At 41.4% G+C, this 10,723-nt stretch overlaps 1 long non-coding RNA gene across 1 annotated transcript; it reads right to left on the bottom strand.

Moving 5' to 3' along the window:
- Nucleotides 1-2,555: 2,555 nt before the first annotated feature.
- On the bottom strand, nt 2,556-9,989 carry LOC144455978 (uncharacterized). Its single transcript, XR_013484876.1, has 3 exons — nt 9,606-9,989; nt 5,591-5,761; nt 2,556-4,348 (listed from the first exon to the last, which is right to left on the bottom strand). It is a non-coding gene; the product is annotated as an uncharacterized LOC144455978 (long non-coding RNA).
- Between the last annotated feature and the right edge of the window lie 734 nt (nt 9,990-10,723).

Here is a 10,723-nt window from a genome sequence, read left to right as displayed (position 1 = left end):
TATCTCTCAGTGCCTCAGCAAAAACAAATGGCCCCAGGCGGATAAGTACCCTGCGGCATTCATCTGAAAGGAGGTGAAGAAAACAACCTAAAGGCTTCCTAAAGCCCCAGTCTTGCAGATTCCAATCCAACACCAGGTGAGCTGTAGGAGCCCTGAAGCCCCCAATTGTGAAGACATCCTGAAGCCCAGGTGGTAGAGCAGGCAAACACCAACACCTGAACCTCCCAATGCCTCAGTGAGGGTGGGGGAACCGGTGGAAACCAGCTGAGAAAACCACCAGGAGCCTCGGCACTCCACTGCACAGGAATCTCCCTGGTGCATTAGCAGAACGAGGGAGACAACACTGCAGGGGGCCCCAGGCGGATTAAACATCCTGCAGCAGCCATCTAAAAGGAGCTGAAGAAAGCTAAAGGAAAGGAAAAGCAGGCAACCCAGAATTGCCTGAAAGTTCCAGCCTTGCTGATTCCAGCCCAACACAAGGTAAGCTGCCAGAAACCTACAGCTTCCAAATTCCAGTATAAGAGGCCCCAGAATGCAAAGCCAGTGACCAAGACCTAGGCTCCCAACACAAGAAGCTTGGGTCAGTACCCTCTGTGCCCCAGCAGGAGAGCTCAATCTCTTTAAAGGCCAGGGAATAAGGAAACACCATGAGTAAAAAGAAACATACCATAGACTCATATTACGAGAAGAGTGAAGATCAAGACAGAAATTCTGAAGAGGACAACATTGTCAACAAACCCACATCTGCAACAACAAAAGGGAATATGAACTGGTCTGAAGCCCAAAAAGCCTTCTTAGAAGAGCTCAAGAAGGATTTTAATAGTCAAATGAGAGAGGTAAAAGAGTCCTTCAAAAATACAATTGGCCAGTTGGAAAAAAAATACACTGAAGAAAACAAGTCCCTAAAAAACACAATTGGCCAATTGAAGAAGGAAGGACAAAAACTAACAGAAGAGTACACTGAAGAAAACAAGTCCCTAAAAAACACAATTGGCCAGTTGAAGAAGGAAGTACAAAATCTAACAGAAGAGTATGCTGAAGGAAACAAGTCCCTAAAAAACACAATTGGCCAGTTGAAGAAGGAAGTACAAAAACTAACAGAAGAAAACAATCTGTTAAAAACTAGAATTGGACAAATGGAAACTAATGTCTCTATGAGAGAGCAAGAATCAGTCAAACAGAAACAAAAAAATGAAAAAATCGATGAAAATGTAAAATACCTCATCAGTAAAACAACCGACCTGGAAAATCGACTCAGGAGAGACAATTTAAAAATTATTGGACTACCTGAAAATCATGATGAAAAAAAGAGCCTGGACAGTATCTTTCAGGAAATCATAAAGGAAAACTGCCCAGAAGTCCTAGAACCAGAAGGGAAAATAACCATAGAAAGAATCCACTGATCACCACCTGAAAGAGATCCCAAATTGACACACCAAGAAATATAATAGCAAAATTGCAAAATTACCAGATGAAAGAGAAGGTGCTGCAAGCAGCCAGAAAGAAACAATTTAAATATCATGGAACCACAGTCAGGATTACACAGGACCTTGCAGCTTCTACATTAAAAGACTGCGGGGCATAGAACACGATATTCCGAAAGGCAAAGGAGCTTGGAATGCAGCCAAGGATCAATTACCCAGCAAAAATGACATCATTTTTCAAGGGAGGAGGTGGATATTCAACGAAATAGGAGACTTCCAAACTTTCCTGATAAAAAGACCAGAGCTCAACAAAAAATTTGATCTTCAAGTACAGGACTCAAGAAGGACTTAAAAAGGTAAATGGGACAGAAGGATACAATATGCTGTTAATAAGGGGGGGAGGCTGTTTAAACCCCTTGTATTAATATGATTTAGTGAGGTTCAGATTCGCTCCTATAAATGACACTCTCCAATGCACCAGAAAATAATAAGAAATAGATAATTTATTTAGAAGAAGCAAAGCACAGATAGTTTGAATTTGCATAGAAAGCATAAATAATAAGAACAATCAATAATATAGCACCGATCAAGAGAGTCGGTAATGGAAGAGAATACATCACCAATTCAAGGGAACCTCCAAAATCAATCAACGGCTGGGAGCCCCGTTGCAGCCCGTACAAACTTGAATTGTGTAAAGATTTTCCCGGGCGAAGCGTCCTTCCCGCGGGTGAGGCTCAGCGGGCTTACAGGACGCAGTGTTTTTATATTGTTCTAAACAAAGAAGGCTTGGGGCCAAGAAGCCCTTTTTGATGCACGCGCTATTCATGGTTTGTCCAATACACATCTGACCTTAGCCACGCTCCCATCCGCCTGAGGCTTGGTATTTTGTTTTTTAATAACATCACGTCTCACAAGGAGAGGAGCCAACCCTCCATGTCAACGTGACCTAGGAATGGCTAGTTCCTGGAATGCTAGGCCGAGAACACTCAGGAGCTATGGAACGGTCATGACCGAGATTTGAACTGAACCTATTTATTTGAGTGATCTTATTAATTTAAAGGGGAATTTCCAATTTCCATTTCACTTGGCCTTAAGATCATGAGAATAATAGGTGAGGGGCAAAGGTGTGACATGAGTGTATATAGTGCGTATTTTGGTATACATATAACAATTGCATATACAAAGACATAAAAAGAACAAAGCAAGTAGTAGTATGGGGGTAGCTAAGGAATTAAAATACATAGTAGCAGTAGGAGATTTAAAAAGAAAATCATACCAATGATGATTAGTATCTGAGATCACTAAATGAGAAGCTTCGACTAGTCTTCCTGCGGCTATAAGAGTCTGTATTCGATGTTCATTTAACGCGCGTTGGTTGGACTCTAATAACTTTTTGATTTCAGTCGACTGATTCAAGATGTTCATAAGGGGATATAGAGATAGAGACACATGAGGTAGAGGCAAAGATTGGGGTACCCAAGCAAAATTTTTAACTAGGTTAGTGTCTGGTGGAAAGTAAAAATCATTTCCTTGCCAGCGTAGGAAAGATACATTGGATAAGCAACCAGAAAATGGAACAGTAGTAATATCTACAGATAGAAGGTCAGAGTGATTATTAGAGGCTATACAAACATATTGAGTAGATACTTCATATATCATAGAAAAGTTACTCACTGGGTATAAAGTTAGATCACACAAATTGGATGAATGTGAGAGAAGGCAGGGTTCCATCTGCCGAGTCATCATCCCACAAACAATCCCTCCATTAGTTACAACACAATCAGACAGAGTATGAGTTACATTATACCAATCTATATAGTTTCCATAGATATGAGGTAAAGCAAAGTATTTATGTAAGACAAAAGGTATTACATGAAATTGGCACATAACAGTCCAAGTTTTAACTTGGTAGAGTATAATAGTTCCAGCGCACCAAAGTGGAGTGCATCTAGCATTCTCAGGTTTTTGCTTTTTCCATACATCTGACAAGTCAAGTATATCGTTCCATATGTGAGAGTTACCTTCCTGTAGTAATCTTTGGGCATTTTCCTTCTGTATGAGGGTATATAAGTTTTGCAAGGAACATTTAGTCCAATTAAATAAAACACCAATGTTTTTCATAAGGTGTAAATTAACGAGGATGCTATTATTAAAGACTTGTAAAAATTGGCCTTGATATTGTAATGTATTTTGGTGTGGCAGGATCGTTGTGGGTAACCATTGGGCATTCACAGTCAAAGCTTGAGAAACATCTTGTCCAGCACTGCGCAGTCTGCTAGCCAAGGTCTCAAGGTCTATAGAATTAACTATACCCAAACCAGTTCCTGCACCACCAAGTAATGTATCATACCAAGCTCTTTTTTTCCTGACACAACTTTCTAAAGAGGGAAAAGTTACATTATAATGAAACACTATTTTGTGTTGCAAGATAGAGGTGTTAGTACATGAGCGGGGGACACGAATTATTCCAGGAGGTTTCGGAGTCACAGGTACAACCCATACTAATTGGTTTAGATATTCTTCATACAGCCCATTGGAGGTGTTACGACAATAAAAATATTTTCTGTCGTCCGCTTGTGATAGTGAGACAGTGTAGGTGGAGTTTACTTGTGTCCAATTATATGTTACAGATCTTAACCTTTTAGGAAAATATGGACTAGGTGGCCAACTTGTAAGGGTACAGGATATATTGGTACCGTTTGCTGCAGTTACAGTTAGATTAAAACTAGTTAAATTGACTCTCATTAGGGGAAATAGAGGGGCGTCCCAAACTTCTACGTTGAATGGGTATGACCAATTCATGATCTGGGTGTTGTTTTCACCAACGTAGATGGAATCAGTACGCGGTCCTTGCTGAGGATTCCCACTGGAATACCTGGAGTCCATGCCATAGTTAGCGTGTAGCAGGAAAACACTGTAAAACACTTAATTTCGCAAAAACATTTGGGTTAGTGGGACATGATACCACTTATCATCACCAGGGTATACTACTATGGCAGTATTAGTGTTTCCTTGTGCGATGAGCTCAGCTGGCCTTGGTCTATCAGATTGATGCTTCTTTATCCAAACTTTAGTACCAGGAATTGCCTTTTCTGGTATCCAGGAGATGTCACTATTATTAGAGCTCCCAAATCCCTGATCTCCTCTTTCTGTGGAGTCAGGAGACCCATTGATTTTCTGCCACGAACCATTTAAATAGGGTAATATCACTAGTTGACAAATTCTCTCACCAGTCTTACATTCAAAAGGTTCGCTTTCATGAGAGTTATGTAAACAAACTTTAATTTCTCCTCTATAGTCATTGTCTATGACCCACCCAAGACATGGACTTGGTTGTTTAGGGCTAAACCAGATCTAGAGAACAATTGTCCATAGTGTCCTTCAGGGAGCTTAACTCCTACTCCTGTAGAACACAGTTGTTGGCCTAATGGAGGAATATGGACATCATGAATTACATATAGATCATACCCAGCGGAGCCTAAAGAGGCATGCCAGGGCTGCCTAGCATTCTCATGTAAAGTCCACCATTGAATGGTCAAGGGGGACGAAATTCTCCTTATTTGTAAATTAGGAGTCATCATTCTTGAAAGAGGAGTCCCACCCCCATCAGTCAGAGGCCTGTTATTTAATTGCTTTAAGGCCTCAAACAAATTTTCTTTCCATCTCTTCAAATCATGGTTCTCACTTAATTTCTTTAGTTTCTCCTTTAATAATCCGTTCATTCTTTCTATCAAACCAGCGGCTTGGGGATAATATGGTATATGGTAAATCCATTCTATATTATTATATTTACAATACTCATCTATATCCTTACCTTTAAAATGTGTACCATTATCACTCTGTATTTGTAGGGGGGTCCCATAATAAAGAGAAATAATATCTAGGGTTTTACAAGTGTTTTTCTGGGTAGCCCGTTTATAGGGGCAGGCAACTAATACCCCAGAGTAGGTGTCCACACAAGTGCAGGCATATTGACACCCCTGACTAACAGGTAAGGTCCAATATAGTCTATTTGCCAAATTTGAGCAGGTAAAGACCCTCTAGCCAATTCTCCAGTGATTTTCTTCGGCACAGGCCGATGAGCAAATAATTGACATTGTATGCAGTTTTGTACTATTTGCTTAAATAGATCCAGAGGTATGTTAATCCCTCTGTCTAATGCCCACCTGTAAGATGCAAGAGCGCCAAGATGTCCTGCGGTGATATGGACCCATTTTCCTAATTGTGTTTCGTTTTCCTTCTGGGGGTGACCTTTAAAGCTTTTCCTTGAAGTTTGGATAATTCATCAGCACGGGCATTATACTCACGTTCCACAGAATCTTGATTCACATGGGCATCTACATGAAATACAGATACATTAGTACATTGACACCATTCCCATATTTGTTCCCATAATTCTTTTCCCCACACATCTTTGTCTCTAATTTTCCATTCGTGTTTCTTCCAAATTGGCATCCAAACTGCTAGGCCATTGGCTACGGCCCAGGAATCAGTATATATATGACATTGGCCACCTTGTTCCTTTTGAATTACTTGATAGACAGCCACTAATTCGGCCCATTGGCTACTCCGGCCTTCACCAGAGCTTTCCAAAATAGTATTGCATGAAGGGTTATAGGCTACAGCTTTCCAGCACCTTTTAGATCCTATATATTTAGCCGACCCATCCGTAAACCAGGCATGATTCTTTTGTTCAGGGGATAACAAATCATACCCGCTATTCCAAGAGACGGGCGATTGTTCATAAGTTTTTGGTATATCAACATCATTGGAATGTTTTGTAATTCTAATACCTTTTCATGCAAGGTGGAAACACCCGATCTGCCTGTCTTGACTCTATTTTGCAAATACCATTTCCATTTAATAATTGATGATTCTTGGGCATGTCCTATTTTATGTGAGGCGGGGGTCCCCATAATCCAACTCATAATGGGTATGGCTGGCCTCAATACAACTTCATGGTTTAAAGTTAAATGTTCTGTCTCTACCAGGGCCCAATATGCAGCCAATAATTGTTGTTCAAAAGGAGTATAATTTTGGCCAGCAGGTGGCAGTTTCGCGACCAAAATCCTAAAGGAACATTCCTGCCCTGTTGTTTTTGCCATAAACTCCAATCAGCATATCCATGCAAAACTGTAACTTGCAATTCCATCGGCCCTGGCTGTACAGGCCAAAGATCCAGGGCAGTTTGAATAGCTATTTTGGCTTCCTCAAAGGCTTTCGATTCTGTTTCCCCCCATTCAAATGCATACTTTTTCCGGGTAACTTTATACAATGGCTTCAAAATCTGACCTAAATGAGGAATGTGATTCCTCCAGAAACCAAACAACCCAACGAACTTTTGAGCTTCTCTTTTGTCCCTAGGAGGTGAAAAATCTAATATTTTTTGCTTGGCCTTGGGGAGGATTTCTCTATGACCCTTATTCCAAATTATTCCTAAAAACTTCACACTTTGAGCTGGACCTTGAATTTTATCAGGATTAATCTCCCATCCCTTCTCCTTCATATGTTCTATTAGTTGAGTTAATCTTTTCTCTACCACCTCTTTATTCTCTGCCTGTATTAAAATATCATCAATATAATGAGTTATTTTCACATCAGACCATTTAACTCATCTAAATGCTCAGCTACAATTCGGTGGCAAATGGTTGGGCTATGTATATAGCCTTGTGGGAGTCGTGTAAAGGTATATTGCCTGCCTTGCCATGTGAATGCAAACTGATCCCATTGTTTGGGGTCTATGGGTATAGTGAAAAAAGCATTAGCCAGATCTATTACCGCATACCAGAAACCTTTATAGGCTTGTATACTCTCAATTAAGGATATTGTATCCGGTACAGCGGCGTGTAGAGGTGGAGTAAATTTATTGAGTTGTCTATAATCCACTGTCATTCTCCATGAGCCATCAGATTTTCTAACTGGCCAAACTGGGTTATTCCATGCAGTAGTGGTCGGGATCATTACCCCAGCTTGTACATATTCCTGTATAGTTTTAGTAATTTCTGCTATTCCTCCAGGAATTCTATATTGTTTGAGATTTACTATCTGGGATGGAGTAGGTAATATGACAGGGGGTATTCTCAACTTCCCTACTATAGCGCATATTTGAAGGGAGCGGGCAGCGAATTGATACTTTCCGTCTGGTAAATATAAAGTCATTCCTTTTAATATATCTATCCCTACAATATATTCTGGTATAGGAACTACAACCACGGTATATTCTCTTTTAGAAAAGTTGCCAATTTTCATTTCTAGTTGAACTTGTTTAGCAGGGATTTCATCGCCCCCTAATCCAGATATAGTTATAGGTATTCCTTTTTTAAACTTTGAAGGATTTCCATATATTAACGTGGCCTCCGCCCCCGTGTCCACTAGGGCATTTGCCTTGGTGGTTGAACCATTCCTCCAAAAAATAGTTATTGGAACATGAGGCCGATAATCAGTATGCAAAGCATGGACACGAAGGGTTTGGCCTTTTTCCTAGTCCCCTTTAAAATGGTCCAATGAGGGGTATAGTGAGGGAGGAGCACTGGGAGTAACAGCATTCAAAGCCGAAACTTGACCAGCGTTTTTCACTTTTTTCTTATACAACTGGGCTAGTTCGGAAGTGGGAATTCCATCTATCTCTTCCCTATTTACTCCAGCCTTCAGAAGGGCTGAGAATAGCTCCCTCCGGGTTAGTCTGTTCTGTGAACTAGTCGGGGCTTTCCCCAGTCTCTGGAAGCAGTTTCTCCCACATCCCTAAATTCCCCAAGATCTCCCAGTTGGGACAGTTTGTCAATTACTTGTCCTAAAGATTCTCCCGTGGCTGCTACTAAAAATCAGATGTTTATATGTCGCAGGGGCGGTTTTAACGGGGGCCCGATGTACAGCAATCACAGGGGTATCAGTGTAGGTATCAGCTTCTCCTACTACAACCGCAGTTTTCATAACTTCTTCCTTTAGTTTTTGAATCCCATCCTTAAGAGTATACCACGGGCGGGCGGCATTTGGCCACATAGAGGAATCGGGATACTGGGTCCTCAATCCTTGAGCTACTAGCTCTAAAATTGTGGTGTTTGCACCATTACTATTGAGTGCTACCTGGCCGTGATCACGAAATGCCTGTTGTACAAAGGGATTGGAGGTCAGGCTTAAAAATTTTAAACAGTCCTTAGGATCTAACCACACTCCTCCTGCTCCCCCATCACTCAATCTTACAAGCCAGGAGATTGCAGGTTCTCCCGACCGCTGTGAGAACCTACTAAGCAAATCCGTAATTTCTCTTTGGGAGTAATCTTCCGTAATTTCAGTCACCCTGGGTGGGTTAGTTCCCTCCTTTTCGGCTTTTCTCCTAACTATCGGCCGAGCTTCCCCATCCTTAACGTCCGGAATTTCCTCCTCTATCACTTCTTCCCACCCGTCGTCATCCTCATCCCAAATATCGCCGTCCCAAGTATCAGGGTCCCAATTCATATTTGCTGCGGCGATTACAGCATGCACTTTCCTTTTATTCACTTTTCCTCGCCTATTTCTATATTTATACTGTGCCACCCGAACAGCAGCCTTCTCGGCTACATTTTGATAATTCCTAGCTTGATCCCCTAATATAAAATTCTGGCACTGCAGCATAGACAATCGACCCTGCAATTCAGACATTTCTTTCTCCATTTGTGCTTTCTCTTCCTCCTTCCTGTCTAACTCCAAACACACTGTCCTATATGCAGTCAGAAGAGCCCACCCTCTTCGGCATACTCCACTCATTTCTTTCCCCTTTTCAATTGGAATATTAGATAAACATGCAGTCAACTGTGAGGGCCTTCCGTTCCTCACCCTGCTCCCCCAATCCTCACTAGGTCCTGTACACTGTGACCAGGTTTTTGCGAGCGAGGAAAACGGAGGGTCCTCCCAACCGGGGACCTCTACCGGAGCCCGGGGCTCAACATTTCTCTTAAAGAAAGGCATTTATACAGCGAATCCTGTTCGTGACGCCAATTTTGTATTAATATGATTTAGTGAGGTTCGGATTCGCTCCTATAAATGACACTCTCCAATGCACCAGAAAATAATAGGAAATAGATAATTTATTTAGAAGAAGCAAAGCACAGATAGTTTGAATTTGCATAGAAAGCATATAACAATAAGAACAATCAATAATATAGCACCGATCAAGAGAGTCGGTAATGGAAGAGAATACATCACCAATTCAAGGGAACCTCCAAAGTCAATCAACGGCTGGGAGCCCCGTTGCAGCCCGTACAAACTTGAATTGTGTAAAGATTTTCCCGGGCGAAGCGTCCTTCCCGCGGGTGAGGCTCAGCGGGCTTACAGGACGCAGTGTTTTTATATTGTTCTAAACAAAGAAGGCTTGGGGCCAAGAAGCCCTTTTTGATGCACGCGCTATTCATGGTTTGTTCAATACACATCTGACCTTAGCCACGCTCCCATCCGCCTGAGGCTTGGTATTTTGTTTTTTAATAACATCACGTCTCACAAGGAGAGGAGCCAACCCTCCATGTCAACGTGACCTAGGAATGGCTAGTTCCTGGAATGCTAGGCCGAGAACACTCAGGAGCTATGGAACGGTCATGACCGAGATTTGAACTGAACCTATTTATTTGAGTGATCTTATTAATTTGAAGGGGAATTTCCAATTTCCATTTCACCCCTACAAGGGAATATGAGATTTGCAGCCTTTGAGAACTGTATTGTTATTACACCTTGTTAAAGGAGTATACATAAAGAGGGTGGATATTAGTTGACTTTGATGTAATGATAAAAAAAAAATCTAATGAAGTTAAATGGATCCAAATAAGTGGATCAATCTAATCTTAGAAAAGGTACTGAAAAAGGAAGAGGCAGACAAGGGTAAATTACATTATAGGAAAAGACACAAAATCCTATCACAGCAGAGGGAAAGGGGGGGGAGCATTGTTTGAACCTTACTCTCATCACATAGGCTCAAGAAGGGCATAATATAATCAGTTAAGTATAGAAATCTAACTTGCCCTATAGGCAGTGGGAGGGAAAAGGGGAAAGAAAAGGGAGGAGGGAAAGAAAAGGGAGGGGGGAAAGAAGGGAGGGAAGCAGCAGTAAGAATAAAGGGGAAGAAAAGGGAAAGGGATAATAAAAGGGGGAAGGGACTGAAGGAGGCAGTGGTCAAAAGCAAAACACTAGTGAAGGGGAGAAAGGAAAAAGGAGAAAGAAGAGCATAAATAGGGGGAAAAAAGGATGGAGAAAAATACACAGATAGTAATCATAACTGTGAATGTGAATGGGATGAACTCTCCCATAAAACGGAAATGGATTGCAGAATGGAT

Source organism: Phascolarctos cinereus, unplaced genomic scaffold, assembly GCF_003287225.1.
Source record: "Phascolarctos cinereus isolate Bilbo 61053 unplaced genomic scaffold, phaCin_HiC Scaffold_2;HRSCAF=192, whole genome shotgun sequence".
Taxonomy (NCBI): domain Eukaryota; kingdom Metazoa; phylum Chordata; class Mammalia; order Diprotodontia; family Phascolarctidae; genus Phascolarctos; species Phascolarctos cinereus.
Note: the sequence above shows the minus strand (reverse complement) of the source record. Positions and strands in the feature narration are given on the sequence as shown.